A 19707-nucleotide genomic window follows, 5' to 3' on the forward strand; every position below is an offset into this window, starting at 1 on the left:
AGTGATGATTCTCAATCCACATGGAAACAGGTAGTGGCAATTGAAATCTCGTCCTTGGGCTCCTCTCCGGGTCTTCTACTCAGTACAGGATATGATCAGGCCAAAGCACTCATTAAACAGCATGTAGCAGACACAGAGAGCCAATTGGATCTAGCCAGGACCCCAAACTTTATTGCCAGTGAATCTAACAGGTACTCTGCCTCCCCTATGGCTTACTTAGCTAAACTTGAAGTACCCAACCACTGGAGGGCCTTTACTCTGGCACCATGTGATGCCCTCCCCTCAGCTGTCCTTGAAGGCCGATACAGGAAGATTCCTTACCTGGAGAGACAATGCCCCTGTGGCTTGGGTCACATAGAAACAACAGAGCATGTGCTCCTCCAGTGCCTGTATTACAGAGACATTCATACTAGCCTCATCTCACCATTACTGTATAAATACCCAGGGTGCTCAGGACGATTTTACACTTCCCTGCTGCTGTCAGATGCCAACCTGCTACAACATACAACGTTGCCAGGTTCTGCTAAGCAGCGCTTAAAATTCGCCAGATGATGACCTGTGCCGTAAACTAGACTTAATGAGCATCTAGTTCACCATACTAGAATGCTCTGTAATTTGATATAGTCTTCCACATACTAACCTTTTATTCATCCCTACAGCCTACACCCCTCTAATGCTCCTACCCCTTCTTTTAGAATCTTACAGACTTTTATATATACTTTCTCTTTTAATATCTTCTAGCTTTTAATTTTGTTTAGACTCTGATGTATCTTCTATGCTTTTTAATTGACTGTACCCCACCCTCCTTATGCTGGTCTGTATGACTGTAATAAAGATTTGATTTGATTTGATTCCAGATGAATCCAGAATTATACCTAAAGTGTGCTAACTTAAGTCTTCAGTAGGTTTAACCTCAGGCAGCATGGGTGACTCCTGTCCTAGCAATTTCTGTATATAGACATTGGTGATAAGAAGGGCTATACCATGTGGTAAGAATACTATGTTTAACATTGTTGGACTTTTTGGTCTTATCACAGGGGTGGCAGTGAAAAAGTGCAATGTGTCATGGAGCACTGCAAACAGCTGGATCAGATTTGGAAGTTGGAAGCAACGTATGGTTGCACATTACCACTGTGTCTTCAGGGTGTAGAAGACTGGATATGGAGAATTCAGAGTTGAATCTGGGGGCTGGATAAATGAGATATGCCTTCTTTGGATGGGGCTGCACTCACCCTTAAAGGACATATTTTGAGAGATTCTTCTGAATCCAGTGCTGATGCTGGGCATTCATATAAATTTGGTTAAAACTTTTTATTAGTTTGAAAAAAAATAGATGCATTCCCTTTGGTGAAGAATCCTGGATGAGAGAGACCTGCACTCAATGAATACTTCATGGTAACCTATTGGAAAGTATAGGACAACTCAGGAAGACAGTCCAGAAATACATTTAGCCCAAAACATGGCAATATTCTTGACACTTCTTGACAACTTCACATGTTGCCTAATACAGATGGTGGCAGTACTGCAGTACTGTAGTATAAAAAGCCTTATACATCTAAAGCCAAAAATTGCCATCTAAATTGCTACTGGAATTGAGGCAAACCTCCTCAGGAGTTAAACATTCCTTACCTTCCTGGGCCTTTTAATGATCCTGTTCAGGTAGTGGGTAGCATATGATTGTTCTAAATTTCAAAAAAGAACAACTAAGATTGAAGATTTCAGCAGAGCAAACAAGCAAAACAAATGCAAAAAAGGTAATTCGTCATCTTCCTCTGTTCTAAGTTCTATTTCAAAGAACAATAAAATTCTTGAGCATTAGATTTCCTCTTCTTTTTCACATTATTCTTTGTCCCTTGGAAAAGCTTCAGCTGAATATGTGCTTTTACAAACCATAAATAGCCTAAAACTATTAAGGATCTATGAAGGAAGACAGAATCATATGAGATGCAGTCAAAGGCCAGAATATCACAGCCTGGAAAACTTAAGGGAAAATAGTCAGGGAGACTGACAATGTAAAGACTCCAGAAATTTGGGGGTATGAAGATTTCCAGACACGTTCCTGTTTTTAAAACATTCATCGGTAGCTGCAAAGGGCAATTTCTCCTCTAACGAAAGATCTATTGATTCTAACATCTTGTGTCCAACAATGAGAATTTCTTCTAGGAAATCTTTGAAAACAACACCTGTCCTTAGGTCATTTAAGTGTATCTGAACATAAGGGAACTAAGAGCCTCAAGAATGTGAGTTTTCTCAATATAATCAAGACTGGGAAAGCAACTAGATGAGCCAACATAGAGCAGGCTTTTTTGTGCTTCATCCTTTCTACTTAGCAATTATATAGGACTTCAAGCATTCTAAAATGAGAGTGGGCTACATTCTTCAGGCCACCCTTGAATGGCGTTGCAAAAACAACACTCTAAAAACAGTACCTGGAGTGAGGACAAAAACTAAATTTGATTTAATTTAACTTAAATATGTCTCAGCAGTGACATATTTACCTGAAAGACTGAAAGGTTTCTGGACAACCCTTTATTATGACTATTGTCCACATTAATGCTCCAACCATTGATGCAGAAGAAAAGGAGGTTGAAGGGTTTTATGGTCAAGTTTAATCTGACATTGACAGAACATGCAAGCAAGATGTGTTATTTGTGCTAGAAAGCTGGAATGCAAATGTTGCAAATAGTAAGGTGGAAAACATTGTTGGACAGTGTGGCCTAGGAAAGGGAAATTTAGGAGGACGACAACTTATCAGTTTCTGCCAATCTAATTATTTCTTCATTGATAACAGTCTTCAAACAACCAAGATGACACCTATTTATGTGGACATCACCAGGTGAAGTACATAAAAATCAAATTGATTATATTGTTGATGCAACAAGGTGGAAGAGGTCAGTCATAACAACAATAATGTGGCCAAGGGCTGATTGCAGATCAGATCTCAGACTGTTCATGTGTAAGTTCCAAGTCAAGCTAATGTTGAACAAGAAAAGCCAACAAGTTTCCACAATATTAAGCATATATCTACTAGTTTCAAGGAGAACATTAGGAATCATTTTGAAGTCCTGAACTTAATTGATAGGGGATAAGAGGAACTGTGGAATGAAATCAAACAAACTGTTAAGGAAAAATGTGAACAGAGATTGTCAAAGACCAAAAAACAGAAGAAAGCAAACCAGATGTCAGAACAAATGGTGGAAATTGCTAAGAAGAGATGAGAAGAGATGCAAAAAGCCAAGAACAAACATCTCAGAGAGAAATCTAAACCAAGAATTTCAGAGAGCTGTTAGAAGAGATAAGAAACAGTATTACATCTGTAAAGACATCAAAGATGGAAACAGGCATAGAAAAACAAGGATAATCTTCCAGAAGATCTCTGAACTAAACAAACCCTCAAATTTGTATGCTAAGGGATGCTGACAGGTAGTAGCTGATTAAAAGATCAAAGAACAATGGAAGGAAATTCTGTACAATAGAGATGTCATCATCCAAGATACCTTAGAAAATATTCCCTACTTACAAGAACCACTAGTCATGGAAGATGAAGTTAGATAGCCCTCCAATCATTACCAAGTTAGAAGGGTATAGAAGAAGGAAATCAATACAGACTCTAACCAAACTATACCAGCAAATCTGCAGAATGACAGTTGCCAACAGATTGGAAGAGGTCAATCTACATTTCAATACCAAAGGAAGGGAACTTTGTGTGCACAGTGTGCAGTCTACCATATATACCCTTAATTTCACATGCTAGCAAAATAATTCTTAGGATCATCCAAAGCAGATTAGCGTCTTACATGAAAGGGTGATGCCAGGTGTTAAAGCTGGCATTTTCTGAAATTCTTGTGTTGCTGGCTAATTTAGAATTTGCAGGATGGATACTAAAGCAGAAGGATATTAAAAGAGGTGTCAAAACTGAAACAAACAGCATCATGCTTATTTAAATTGTACCCATTAATTACTTGCAGCAGGTAAGCCCAAGTGACAAGGATGGTCTCTGGAACATGACTCACAAAGGAGTTGCTTTCATTGGGCAAGTTTTATAGCCCTGCAACCTCTCCTTCCCACTCCACCCTTAGAGTTGCTCAGTTTACACATCAGCAAAGGAAGGTTAGATATTAATGAGGAATGAGTATCTAGCAGGCACTGGGCAGCTACCACGACAAAGGAGGGAAGTAATTACCTGATTGGGGTTAGAGCTGGAAGTTTGTTATTTCACAGCTCCCAAGAGTAAATAGGAAGAGCTGGCTTGTCTAAGCAGCCTCCAGGTGTTAACTGAAAAAAGCAGGTCAATCACAGGACAGCTGGTTTCAGAAAAGGCTGAGGAGAAAGAGACATTATTGCTAATGCATACTGGAGAATTGAGAAAGCCAAAGAATACTAAAAAGAAGTTAATACTGTATGTGCGTCATTGATTATAGATTGTGTTGACCATATCAAGCTGCAGATTAACCTTAGGAAAATTGGAATCTCAGAACATCTCTTTGCTGAGACAGAACGTAGTGAAACAGACTGGCAAAGGCATGAGACAAGGCTGAATAGTCTCTCCTTATTATTCATCCTACATGCTGTATATATATTGAGGGAGGCTGGACTGGAAGAAAATGAGTGTGGTTTTAAAACTAGAGAAAGAAAGATCAATGACTTGCGCTACGCTCATGATGCTACTCCAAAACCTGAAAATGCAAATGATCTGTAAGCAATAGTAATAAAAGTCCTTTCTGCCCTTTTAGATTGATAATTGACAGTAGAGGAACCAACAGTCAAGAAATATACCACAGACTAGCACTTGGTATGATAGCAATGAAGGCCTTGAAAAAGATACTCACATGCCAGGATGAGTCTATACCTACAAAGATCAGAATCATGCAGGCAATTATTTTCTCTATGACACTGTTTGGAAGCAAAAGTTGGACTTGAAGAAGAAGCAGGATAGGAAGAGCAATGATGCTTTTGAACTTTGGTGCTGAAGAATACTTTTCATGGTACCATTGTTAGCCAAGAAAACAAACAAATGGATATTAGAACAAATCAGTCTGGAGTTCTCACTCAAGGCACAAATGACCAGGCCCATATTATCATATTTTGGACACATTATGCAAAGAAGGATGGGAAAAAAGACAAGACAAGAATCAGCAGCAAGATGATTGATTGCAGCAGTGATAAGTGCACGATTGGAAGATTGGAAGAGTCAGGTTGGGATAGATCATCCTGTAGAAGAGTCAACGGTGACTTGATCGTACATAATCAATCAATCAATCAATCACCAGGTGTATGTGAAGAGAAGATTTGTGCTGTGCCTCACGTTTATAGACTTTTTCAGATCAGTCCCCAAACCAGCAGCCCTTTCAGTTACCTATAGGATGAAAATGCATTATACACCTAGACGTGCATTCTGATTAATCAACTAAAAGCTCTCATATCTTATGTCTATAGCATATTATGTTGTTGTTTATTCGTTTAGTCGCTTCCGACTCTTCGTGACTTCATGGACCAGCCCACACCAGAGCTTCCTGTCGGTCGTCAACACCCCCAGCTCCCCCAGGAACGAATCCATCACCTCTAGAATATCATCTATCCATCTTGCCCTTGGTCGGCCCCTCTTCCTTTTGCCTTCCACTCACCCTAGCATCACCATCTTCTCCAGGGTGTCCTGTATTCTCATTATGTGGCCAAAGTATTTCAGTTTTGCCTTTAATACCCTTCCGTCAAGTGAGCAGTCTGGCTTTATTTCCTGGAGGATGGACTGGTTTGATCTTCTTGCAGTCCAAGGCACTCTCAGAATTTTCCTCCAACACCACAGTTCAAAAGCATCGATCTTCCTTCGCTCACCCTTCCTTATGGTCCAGCTCTCGCAGCCATATGTTACTATGGGGAATACCATTGCTTTAACTATGCGGGCCTTTGTTGTCAGTGTGATGTCTCTGCTCTTAACTATTTTATTGAGATTTGTCATTGCTCTTCTCCCAAGGATTAAGCGTCTTCTGATTTCCTGACTGCAGTCAGCATCGGCAGTAATCTTTGTACCTAGAAATACAAAGTCTTTCACTGCCTCTACGTTTTCTCCCTCTATTTGCCAGTTATCAATCAAGCTGGTTGCCATAATCTTGGTTTTTTTGAGGTTTAGCTGCAAGCCAGCTTTTGCACTTTCTTCTTTCACCTTCATCATAAGGCTCCTCAGTTCCTCTTCGCTTTCAGCCATCAAAGTGGTATCATCTGCATATCTGAGATCGTTCATGTTTCTTCCAGCAATTTTAACTCCAGCCTTGGATTCATGGCAAGAATACTGGGGTGGATTGCCATTACCTTTCCCAGGGATTGCATTTAGTCTGACATCTCTGTCATGACCTTCCCGTCTTGGGTGGCCCTTCACAGTTTAGCTCATGGCATCATTGTGATGCTCAAGCTCCAGCACCACAAGGTAACGATCCTTTGCTGAAGATAGCATATTATACCCAACTGATTTTAATTGTTTTGTTTAGGATGGAATTTTTGTCATTAATCCTTTTCTTAATGTCCACATGGCTACTTTCTTGAATCCTTTGGAAACCTCAAACTTGTATTGTAAACATGTCTTTTCCATAAAGGATACAGATGTTGCAAGTGCCAATGAACTTCTGGGAAGCCCTTGACTGATGTTCTTTCATGCATAAACAAATAGTACTGTATGATATTTTTAGAGGATACAGAGAAGAAATGAACGTGTTATCTTGCTAGAGTGGTCAAGAATTACAGTTCTCACAGGATCTGGGATCTTTTTTTGCTTTAAAGAATGTTTTGTGCAGCTGCATTTACTGGAAAACACTGTCTTGGGATTTCAAAGAGATGACCATTTTGACCATTTTTATTTTTTTTATTTTTGCCTTGGAGGATAGTTTTGGCAAATCACAGAAGCACTTTATTAGAAGATGGAACTGCTCAGCTCTTGAAAATCTGAACCTATATGAGCAAGCAGTTACACAGACCTCACTCAACAGGCAGCAGCTTCTTAGAGGCTTTCCAAGATAGTAAACTGTTTATGTGAAAAGGTACAGGTTACACCAATATGATTTTCTGGCTTTAGAAACTATATTTTTGCCCTGAATTGATTAGCTCCTCTATTTTTCCTATGGGAAAATTTACTTCTGAACAAATTGTCATCTGTCCTTAGATCAGTCAGTAAATTCCAGCTCCATATAATCCTCTTCATTCAAGAATAGTTATTATGCAGTGATATTCAAGTGCTGTAATGCCTAAATCACAGAAGATGGATTTATTGTTGCTTTGAAAAATCAAGTAAAAAACTTTGGAGTTCCCAAGTATTTAAGGGTGAAAGACCACCCAGACCCCAAGGCTGTGGCATGAAATTCAATTTTTGATATCATTTTTAAAGAAAATGAATTGTAGCCCCAGAGAGCCACAATTAAGCCTCTTAATTCAAAATATTTATCTTTTAAACACTTTAAACAACTGGAAAACAGCTTTGATCTAAAATTTCAAAGCCCCCTCCTCTAGTCAGATCACTGCATTAGAATCTACAGTCCTGCTGTCCTCAGAGGCAAAATTTAATCATGCATTAAGTGAAAGAACCCATCCCAAAGAAGGTAGATGCTTGCCCCTGGTTTGTAATCTGCCTCTGTTCAAGTAAATTCATCTAAACTCTCCTGCTATTAATGTGTAGCTCAATATTGATTATTTAATGAATGCTTTTACCTTATGGGTTTTCACTGCTGCTTTGGGAAGTTCCTGGATGCTAAGAATGTAAAGAGTTGTTACTTTTTAATCAGTCCTATGCTACTCTACTTCATTAAGAGAGGCTATATTTTGAAACTTCTCAAGAAGTGATAGACAAAGCAGGCCTTCCCATTTCTTTGTGCAATTGCAGCTTTTATATTCTTCTTCTCTATCCAGACTCAAATGATCAGGAAACTGATTAGGTGGACCTATTTCCCTAGAACTATTTTTGAATCTCCCATGCTTCTATGACATTTTAGATTACATCAGCAATGATATTTTTAAAGCAAAGCTGGGTAACATGCAGTCGTCCAAATGTTACTAACAGCAATTCAACTGTCCATCATTAATGGCCAAGGTGGCTAGGGCTCAGGGGAACCGGAATTCAATAACATTTAGAAGATGATGTTGCTCATCCCTGCTCTCAAACACCTCTGACTATAGATCCTACTTGTCAGGAAAATTTCAGAAGACAACCAGAAGGGTTGTTTCTCCACCTACTAGATGCTGCAAAGTATTATGTTCTTCCGTACAAAACTGTTGATATGGATTATAGGAGGTTTTTGATCAAGTAGTACCCTGAAAATATGACCACAGTTAACTGTATACCAATATTTATCATATTGTTTTGCCATATTATTGTGTAGTTTTGCACTATGTATTTATGTGAAGATATGCTCAGACATCTATGAAAGATGAAGTACAGGAGACTCTTTCAAAGCACGCAATAGAGGCAGAGGGTTTGATCTTGTAGGTGTCAGTTTATATAGCATGTGGGAAAATGCCAGAATGAAGACTTCTAAGATGACAGGACAAGGGATGGTTCATCTTTTCATATTGGAGAGATGACACTCATGTTGACAAATGCCTGAACAAGAGCTGGAAATGGCAAAGCCTTGTCAGCAATTATACAAGTGAATGGGGACTCTTAACTCTTTGGCCCATCACATAGAATGAGATCCTGTACATGGTGGCCTTCCCACTGTAATTCTTCTGGAACTCAAACTTAGCCTGACCACCTACACTTTGAATAGTTGTGTGAGAGTACCTGAAGGATTTAAAGATTTTAGTTCAGAAAGTGAAGAATAAAATTTGTAAAGCTGGATTTGTTTCTTTCGAACAGCTTTCTCCAGAAACATTAGAATACTAGCAGCACTGGGGATATCATGAACCTCTTTACAACCTCTGTGTCCCAAAAGCACCCAATCTTATTTCTTTTAGACTCTGGAAAGAATTAGAGTCACAAATTAATACATGTGGATATATTGTGTGCATATATGTATGTATGTACAGTACATACAAACATGATACGGTTAACTTGCTGTTGAGAGAGCTAATAATTTGGGAGTAGTTGGGCAATTTATTCGGGATAAGATTGCACTTCTGTTAAATGTATAGTTTCATAGGCTGGATCTGCTCTTTAAGTCTACGTACTGTATCTTGAAATTTGGAAGTAACTTTAGAAAAATGCACTCTTTGCCAGGTATTCCTTGTCAAGCCCCACATAGCTGGCAAAATCAGGAAGGCAAGAATGACATGGATTCCAGGAACGTATCTTTAATGCTAGTCTTAGATGCAAAACATAGTATCAGAAACTGTAAAAGTAAATTCTCAGCCTTAATTATAGCAAGTTAATTAGGGTGGAGTCTCACATCTCATATCTGGACTGTGTAGTCTCTTCTCAGATTTACAGCCACCCACACATACACAACTTTGTGGCTAAAAGGGTTAAAACAGTATAACAGTTAAAACAAAATTCCAGCAGGAGTATGGAGGGCGGGGTGGTGGGGGGGAGAGAAGTACCATTCACCTTGCCGCACTGGTGGGTACTCCTAACATCCCAGCCCAGTGCCTGCAGAAAAAGCAAGGTCTTCATAGGTCTCTTGAAAGCAGGCGGAGTCAGAACTGTGCAGATCTTGTGGGGAATGTTGTAGGTGCCACAACAGAGAAGCTACACTCCTTGGGTCCAGTAAAATGGCACTGCTTAATAGAAGGGACCTGAAACATGCCAATTGTGGGATGTTATTGGATGGTCAGACACAATGGGACGTAGCCATTCCCGTAAGCACTCCCCAGCCACAGGCCACATAAAGCTTTATAGATGTCAACTAACACCTTGAACTCCACCCAGAAACCCACTGGTAGCCAGAGAAGGTCATGTAGCAGTAGTGCCACATGGGTGTACCAAGGCATGCCCTTAACTAGCACTGTAGCATTCTGTAGTTTTAGCTTCTGAATGATCTTCAAGGGCAGCCCCATGTACAGCACCTTGCCATAATCCACATGTGACGTGACTAAAGCACAAGTAATTGTGAGTAGGGCCTCCTAATACAGGAAAAGGTGCACCACCAGGCAAATCTGTGCAGAGTCTTTCCTGGCCATAGCTGCCATCTGCTCCTCTAGCAAGAGTTGGGACTCCATAGAAACTCCCAATCAGGTGCTTTGTTTAGGGAAATGGAACTGTATCCAGAGTTGGACTAAAGTTGTTTAGTACCCAGAACCATAAGGGCCAGATAAACCAAATATTTCGTCACCCACTTTCTTCACACAGTCTCTCACCAGTGCACCACCTGCATTCCCTTCTACATCTAACTTGCCCATCACACAGCCTTTGGAAATTTTTACACTGAATTACTCTAGCTTACTCAGTATGAAACAGGAAATTGGAGCCAGTGAGGATTCAGTAACAGACTCCTAAGTTAGACTGCTCATGACATAATTATTCTGATTTTCAGATGACTTCAAGGCATTAAGTAGTTTTGCATTTTAAGAGTGCAAAATTATCCAACTGAAGTAGAAGTGTTTGCTTACAATGAAATGAAGTAGACAGACCGCATGGCACTGGTATGTCAGCAGAAGTCAGAAAATGTTACTTTTGACACGTAACAACAGATCAGTGGAGATTGAATTCATGATGGGCTGGGGGCTTCTTGAAGACAATGTGCATTCTTGTCCTTAAGAAATGCTTAGTAGGCTATCCTCATGCCAGGGCAAGTAAGACGTGGATAAACCCTGAGATTACCCAAAAGTGACAATGTTGAACAATGTATGAATATATAGCACTCCTATTTATATTGTTTTTATGTTGGTTTCTTTAGTGTCCTCTTCCATTTTAGATGACTCACTTTATTACATGAAAGCCCCCTGGATAGGAAAATGTACAGGAAAATGACCATTGTGTACTGGGACTTTATGTTTGGTTACTAAAGATCAGACACATACAGTACTTTTGTTGCATACATCATAGCCACTAATGGCACACACTCCCAAAATCAAGATATAGATATATAATCAAATTGTTTTGGCACATGGAAGAAAGAATCACATAAACCACTCCATTCTCTGGCAATACAGGTAGTTCTCAGTTAACAGCAGCAATTGGGACTGGGAGCTTGACATCACGCAACCACACTTAGTGATGGCAGTTCCAGCACTCCTGACTGCCATTGTTAAGTGAATCACTTCATGTCATTAAACAATTATGTCACGTGGTCGCCATTTGCAACCTCCTGCCGATTTCCCCACAGGCTTTGCTTGCTGGAAGCTGGCAAAGAAGGTCACAAATGGCAATGTGACTGTGAGGATGCTGCAACAGCTGGAACTCTGAGAACCTGTCATGAGCACCACTCATTCAGCACTGTCACAAGTTTGAATGGTCACTGAATGAGTGGTCATTAAGCAAGGACCACCTGTACAATATAAGAATTATTAAGGTATAATTTACTTCATAGAATAATAATGTTCCTTAAGATACTGACTTTGGACTTCCTGTATGTTCTAAATGTTAGATGGGTTTTTCACATTTCTGAGCTGCATTTCAATACTCATTTTGACAAGGCCATTACTAGGGTACAGATATAAAACTTTTAAAAAATGAATAATGATGTACTATGTTACCTAAACAAGCTTATTATGAATAGGTAAACTCTTTCCATTTGCCACCAAGCATATATCCATTTGATCTACATTCAAGCATACTTGAGTTAAAAGTAGAAATCAAGAGATGGATAAAGATTACAATATCCTTGGAGATCTTTGGTTTTATAAATAGAGATTAACTGGCATTAAGTTTCTAAATAATGGGAATTAGTAGCTTCAGTCTGGTAAGCGTTTGCTAGACCTCACAGTGAATAGTAGTATCCAATAATGCAACAATTGAAAGCCAAGTCCTGAAGAGGGGTTGATAGAGCAGGGTAGGTTTAGCCTTTTTTTTTAAAGGAAAAAAAAGAAGTCTATGGATGGATACCTTTCAAGCAAGTGAAGAAATGTTGCCTATCAAGGTCCTTTCTCAAGAGTTCTCTTTAAATAAGGAAGAAGAATCCCAACAGCCAGACACAATATGTCCAGACCCCAGCATCTATGCTGAGCCAGCAATATTTCTCACTTTTCCCATCCTGGATCAGAAGACTCTGCCTCCTCAGTCCAGACCTTGTGAATACAATCTTTGAGGGTAGAAAATCAGAAGACAGAGAGTCAAAGGATTGGTCAACTAAATAAAGTTGACCAAGGACTAACATTACCTTCCTGTATTCAAAGCCAAATAAATGACTCTAGGCATCTCTCGATAATCCGCATCAGGAGTACTTCAATCAGGAATTTTTGCTCTGAAAAGGAAAGTATGGGAACTTTCGAGTACATAGGTGTTTTGTCTTATCTGATAATTTTCTGTTGAGGTTTTACATATGAATTCCTGCAAACAAAGATCAAAAGCTAGGAAGTCACATGCAAAGACTGAAAGAAAACAGTGAGAATGTAAATCAGAATCATAGACCCTGAGATTCTGAATAACATCAAGAATATACGGTTATTGCATTCCAGGCGAGTTCTGGAAATATATTTATAATTACTCTCTCTCCTCTTGCAAGCTTGTTGTATTTCAAATATTTTCCCACAAGTATGGTCTTTTTTCTTCTAATTTTAATCCTCAGGCTCTACTGACTTTCAGCATGTATCTTGTTTTTGTATATTCAGGGGTATTCCAAATTTCTCTAGCTGTGACAGACAGAACTCAGTCAACATCCAGCTCAGCTCTTTTTAGGTAATAGAGCTTGACTGACCATGGTGGACACATCCAGCCACCTTAGGGTTTCTTTGAAATGGAAACATGTCCTAGGTTGACTCCCTCTCAACCAATTTATTTAAATCAGAGATTTATGACAGTAAACTGATATGACCTATGTGTTCATTCACCAGGCATATCAGCATTTATTATAAAAGATTTCAGTGGCAACTTTAGTAATTTAACAAAGGGAACTTTTTAGACCAAGTCAAATGAGTAAGCCATCTAAAATAATCTATCAATAAGCCCTCAATTTAATGGACTTTGGAATGAACTTGCTTCTTTGTCTGGACTCCTCTCATGTTTACTGGACTAATGTATATTTAATCAAGATTTTACTGCAAATGATGCCATTTACATCAATTACATAATTATGCAAAGAATATAAATCAACGCAAATGATGTAAATTCTATTTTAACGGACATTTGGATTTAGCAGACATTTCTCCTGCCCAAATGGTCCATTAAATTGAGGTTTTACAATAGTTGGTTCTAGCAGTTACTCTCTGGCAGATGGGCTTTCATTCACTTCTTCCTTTACTTCTTCCTTTAAAGGAGACGAGACAACCCATCATCCACCAGGTCATCGTTTCAGAGAGATTTCCTTCCCTGAACAGAGAAACAGAATGACCACGGGTGGGCAAAAAAGCAGTGGGAGTGAGAGCAACGTCCAACTTCCTGTCGGCTTCCCCATTGACTTTCCTATTGGGAAGCTGGCAGGGACCATTGGAAATCTCCCTTTCCCCCCTTTCCTGCCTGCCTGCCATTTCTGGAACTTCCTGCCATCACCTCAGAAGAGTTTAGAATCCCTGCCGGCTTCTCCGTTGACTTGCTGGAAGCTGTCAGAGAGCGTTTGAAATGACATTGACTTTGCTTGTGGGAAGGTTGCAGAGAGAAAGTCAGAGGTGAAGCCAGCAGGAAGTTGCAAATACAAAGCCAGCAGACAGGTAAGTGACTGCTGCTGGGTAGGGGAGGGAGTGAAGGGGTGCCCAAAAGGTGCGGTGAGGGTCAGGGTGTGTGTGCAAGTGGCCACCGCAGTGCAAGCATAGAGGAACTGGGAGGGGGGTCCACGGGTGGGGGAGACTTACCCAAGCAACTTGTGACCTTCCCTGTTGGCTTCCCCATTGACTTTCTCCCCGCAAGCTTCCCAGAAGCAGACTTTGCTTGTGGGAAGTTGGCAGGGAGCATCAGCAATCATGACTGAGTTTACACGTCCTGCCAGCTTCCCCATTGACTTGTGGGAAGCTGTCAGAAAGTGTTAGAAATGACGATCATGTGACTGCGGCAGCGTGGCAGCAACCACAACTTTGCCAGATTTCATTCCCCCAGGAGTAAAGGGACCCGGCATTCTGTAAGTTAGCCCATTTGAGATACCTTGCTACAAAAGTGTTGCCCTATGATAAACCATTTCGCCCAACTGAAGGTTACAGACAGACATGCAAGTTTTAGTAGTATATAGCTATGCAAAGAATTGAGGCAGAGACTTCCTACATTCTTATAATTTCTAGCTGTTTCAATTCTTCTGAATTCCTAAGACTTGTTTTTCCACAGCAACCCTTTTATTTTAGCAAACAATTTTTACAAAGGAAAACTATTTACAAGTAGAAAAAATGTTTTGGTAATAATTTTCCCATTAATCTGCACTGCAGCATATAAATTACACTAGATAATATCTACATTTTTATGGAACAATATTCTGGTAGCCAACTCCCAGTGCCTTACATTGTGTTTTTTTTCAGACCTGACAGCAGCGCTTGATACACAGGCAATCAGAACTGTTTTCTCAGTTAAGGCTCCTGTGACTCCTTTTATCTTCCAAGTCTTCCATGGTACTGCATGGCTGATTACTGGCCCAGGAATTTCCCCATATAATTGGTTGTTTAACCTTTAAAGCCTTCCTCTGGATTCCGAAATTCATGATCAGGATTTCAATCACAGTTGTGCTGATGATACACAAAAGATCTGTTGGTCTTTTGTGGTCCTTGACAATGGACAGAACGTATTCTCAGAATTTTATCTTGAAAAACCTCTCATTATTTCAAGTTGAATAAGGATATGACAAAGATCATCAGGTTTCAATGTGGATCTTTCCCATCCTCTGTTCTGTTTCCTTTTACTTATTTCCTTATTGTCTCAGTTTCTCCCAATTGTAATCTCTGTATCTTGATGGATGTCAGCTGTGTTTGCATCTGATCTTACAGCAGGTATCTAATTTTCATTTAATGAGTGTTTGTAGAATGAGTTTTTTGATGGAGCAGACCGCAGCTTTATTGGTACGTGCCTTGGTTGTTACAAATTTAAGCGCCTTAAAGTTATTGTCAACTCTTAGCAACCGTATGGTTTCCAGAAAGAACTATCTTCTGGAAAGACAGATCAACTTAGCTTTTTAAGTCTCTCAGTGGCTCATTCGTTTCTGTACTAAAAAAATCTATCCACCACTGGCCATCCCTTTTCTTTTTTTCCTTCAACTTTCCCAAGCATTATGGACTTTTTCAAGCTTAGATTACTACAAATAGCCTCCTGGCATGTTCCCAATTCTTCTATTGCCCTCTAATTGTGAGCAGTTGTTCCTTGTGCTCTTTTGGACTTCCCACACTATCCTCAAGTTTCACTTCAATGCACTGCTCTTCACTAGCTCCCTATTTAAACTACTGATGCTTGTATTGAAATCCCTCAGGTCACAACCTCCCACTGCACCCTCTAGTATTTGTCATTCTCTTTCTTAGAATCCTGTTTTTGTTCCCTGCGTTTCTCTGGGCAGGTTCTTCTTTCTATTCCCCTTTCCAAAGTTGTGATCTCCAGGTTCTGGGCTTTTTAGACACCTGTCCTCAGAACTCTGGTCTTTGCCTCTGTAATGGCATTAAAAAGGAGCTTAAACCCCTTTTTATTTTACTAATAGGTTAGTATGGTACCACTAACCCACCCATCAATATTGTACCCTATTCTCATTAAGCTTGGCAATTTTTAAATATTTGTTTATATTAAAACAGGGCTAGAAACCCGGAGACCGTGAGTTCTAGTCCCGACTTAGGCATGAAAGCCAGCTGGGTGACCTTGGGCCAGTCACTCTCTCTCAGTCTAACTCACCTCAAAGGGTTGTTGTTGTGGGGAAAAGAGGAGTAGGAAGGAGTACTAGGTACATTCCCCACCTTGAGTTATTTATAAAAATAATGAAAGCGTTTTAGCCTTGTTATCTGGGAGCAGTTTGATCTGGTCGGACCTGAGGAAGTGGACAGGATCCTCCAGATTGTGAATGCCACCACCTGTTATTTAGATCCATGCCCCTCCTGGCTGGTGAAGGCAGCTCAGGAGGTGACGTGTGGTTGGGTCCAAGCGATGGTAAATACATCCTTGAGTGAGAGGGTGTTCCCGGTCGCCTTTAAGGAGGCACTGGTGTGCCTCCTCCTCAAGAAGCCATCTCTGGACCCAACTGTGCTGGACAATTTTTGTCCTGTCTCCCACCTCCCCTTTTTAGGGAAGGTGGTTGAGAAGGTGGTGGTGTTGCAACTCCAGAGGGTCCTGGATGAAACGGATTATCTGGACCCCTTTCAGTCAGGTTTCAGGCCAGGATATGGGACAGAAACTGCATTGGTTGCACTTATGGAAGATCTCTGGCAGGAGCAGGATGGAGGCAGTCCATCCATCCTTGCTCTCGACCTCTCAGTGGCTTTCAATTCCATCGACCATGGTATCCTTTTGGGACGGCTCAGGGAGTTGGTGGGCGGTGTAGTTCTGCACTGGTTCACCTCCTTCCTGCAGGGCCGGTCCCAGTCGATGGTGATAGGAGAGGTCTGACCTTCGACCCCTCCATTGTGGGGTGCCGCAGGGTTCGGCTCTCTCTCCTCTCTTGTTTAACATCTACTGAAACCACTGGGTGAGATCATCTGTCACCACGGGATGAGGTACCATCAGTATGCTGATGATACTCAGATATATATCTCCATCCTGGGTGAAGTAAGTGATGCAGTGACTGCCCTATCTTGGTGCCTGGGGGCTGTGGGGGTCTGGATGGGGAACAACAGGCTTCAACTGAACCCTGGTAAGACGGAGTGGCTGTGGGTTGATGGGGCTTCATCTTCCGGGAAACTGTCATCTTTAGTTCTGGATGGGGTGGCACTGCCCCAGTCAGACTCAGTGCGTAATCTGGGGTTTCTCCTGGACTCACGACTCCTGCTCGAAGAGCAGGTGGCAGTCGTGGCCAGGAGGGCCTTTACGCAACTTCGGGTTGTGGGCCAGTTACGCCCGTTCCTGGATTGTGAAGCCCTCCGAACAGTCACTCATGCCCTGGTTATCTCCCATATAGACTACTGCAATGCACTCTACATGGGGCTACCCCTGAAGTGTATCCGGAAGCTTCAGCTGGTCCAAAATGCAGCCACACGGGCGATTTTTGGTGCCCCTAGGTCGGCACATTTAACACCATTGCTGCACGAGCTGCACTGGGTGCGAGTTTGCTTCCAGGTCCAATTCAAGGTGTTATTACCTTTAAAGCCCTACATGGCATGGGGCCAGGTTACCTGAGGGACCGTCTCATCCCCATTACATCAGCCTGCCCCACCCGATCATCCAGAGAGGGCATGTTGTGGACCCCGTCCATAAGAGAATTTCATCTGGCGGGGTCCAGGAAGCGGGCCTTCTCTGTGGTGGCCCCCGCCCTCTGGAATATCTTGCCCCCGGAGGTGAGGCAGGCCACTCCTGACCTTCCAGAAGGCCCTGAAGACCTGGTTCTGCCGTCTCGCCTGGGGCGGGAAAGTGAATAACCATTCTTGGGGATGGCTTGCACCCTAGAGTCCCTCCCACCAGCCTGGATTTTACATCTCTCTTGGATTTTATTTATTTATTGTGTTTTATCATAATTGTTTTATGTGATTTTAATGTTTATGTTTTATGTAGGATTTTATTGTAAACTGCCCAGAGTCCCTCTTCTGGGGGAGATGGGCGGTGGCTAAATTTGAGTAATAAATAAATAAATAAAGTGGGATTAAATAAATAAATAAACAAACAAATAGGCATTCTGCTTTATCACAGGGCAGTGTTTTAAAATGTATGTTATTGTGTTGGGTTTGTAAATATCCATGTAATGGAATACTCTAGTCTCTAGGAATTGCCAACTATGCAGGACTGGAGCATCTGTGTATTCCTTATCATCAGGCAAATTGGAAGCAACATCTCCCCTCTGTCAACAAGCAGTTCAAAAGAAAATCAGGGAGACCAAAGAGCTTAATTTACTGACTGATGGATATATGCATATCCATTTTTCAAAATTCTGTACCCAATCCCTTTTTCTTTCTAATAATAATTCTGATTAACAAGGCTGTGAGAAGCTAGATCTCTTGGTATGAATTGCTCTTCGGACCATGATGATGATGTTCTTTTCCAGCCTATTGCAACTTATCCTATTCTGTCCTGTGGATGCTCAAAGTAACTAACAATAAAAAAATCAGAAGAGAAATCATTAAATACATTAAAAACAATTTAAATCTCTTAACTAATTCATCCTGAAAAAGCACAGCTAAAGAGGAAAATCTTAACTCATTTCCTAAAAACAGAATGAATAATGAGCAAGTGCAATTCTTAACAGCATTCTGTAGTTTGGGAATACCATTAAAACATATGGGATTTTGCAGATTATTTAATATAAACTAAGCAAAAGAAAAAAAAACAGCATTTCTTCCCACGTACAGCACGTACTTTTCACAGGAGTTTCAAAACCCTAGCGTGTTGTAATGGAATAGCACATCAAAGCTATTGTTGTTGTTACTCAGATGGTTAAGAAACAGTACATTTACACAATCTCACAGTCAATTTCTTCCCAAAAATAGTGTCATCTACAGTTACTAAAAATGAGGACATATGCAGGGTTCAGATTTCATTCTTAAAGAGTTGATTGAGTATAATGTAGGAGATAGGAATAGCAGGTCCCTGCCCGCTGTATGACTATGAAACTCAGAATTATGCAAAAGAAAATTTAGACAATTTATGGAAGTTAATGGGTTTTTAAGTTTGGTGTGTGTATGTAGGCATAAAATATGAATGTGACAAACAAGAAAGATACTAAGATACTAAGAAATTACACCTAAATTGGTTAGTCATCCATCTTTAGCTTTCTTCAGGTGGAGTCATTTGGGATGAGCAACAATATTTTAAAAGGCACATGGCTCTCAGATCTTCCACAAAGTTTGGTCCAACAGTATTTGTATTTTACAATTTGTAATGAGGCTTCTTGACTGGGGAGAAGTGCATATGCAGTGTTCCTCAACCAGATGTGCTGGGTTTCAACTCCTAGAATAAACACAATCAGTTTGGTTACTGACAGGTTGGCTGGTGATTACACAGAGGCTGAAATCCAATGCATTGAGGGAATATCTGATTGAGAAAGTTTGGCTCAGTGCATTGAAAACTCCGTGCAAAAATTCAGTCTATTGATTGTACCTTCTGGAAATCCAGTTGCTGATTATGCCAGCATAAATTTAAATCAGGCTGTCCTGTTTTGGTCTTTTGGAGGGAGGCAAATGCTTGTTTTTTAATTTTAAGAAAATAGTATTTTCAATAAGCCGGTATCAAAATATGTTTTTGTCAGCTAAACCGGGGGTAAAGGGAGAGTAGTGAAAAAGCTCATTAGTTTGCCTTCTGATAAATGATTGTTTTATGATTGGTGACTTCTACTATGGTTGTCATTTCAAACACCTACAACAAAGTCTCAACATTCAATGTGCTCACAGGAAGAAGAAGGTTGCTTAACTCTAGACTAAGCCTTTAACAGTCACCTAATACAGACTAGGACTAAATCCTCTACTGAACTTTATTTAGTTATTTTCTGGTTTTGCAATGCAATGAATAGTAAATTAATAAAACAGGCTGAACTGAAAAAGAAAAAAACAGCCAAGGATAAAACAAATGAAGTTTAGCATGTCATTCAGATGTACTTTTGTGTT

This window comes from Candoia aspera, chromosome 5, assembly GCF_035149785.1.
Source record: "Candoia aspera isolate rCanAsp1 chromosome 5, rCanAsp1.hap2, whole genome shotgun sequence".
Lineage (NCBI taxonomy): Eukaryota > Metazoa > Chordata > Lepidosauria > Squamata > Boidae > Candoia > Candoia aspera.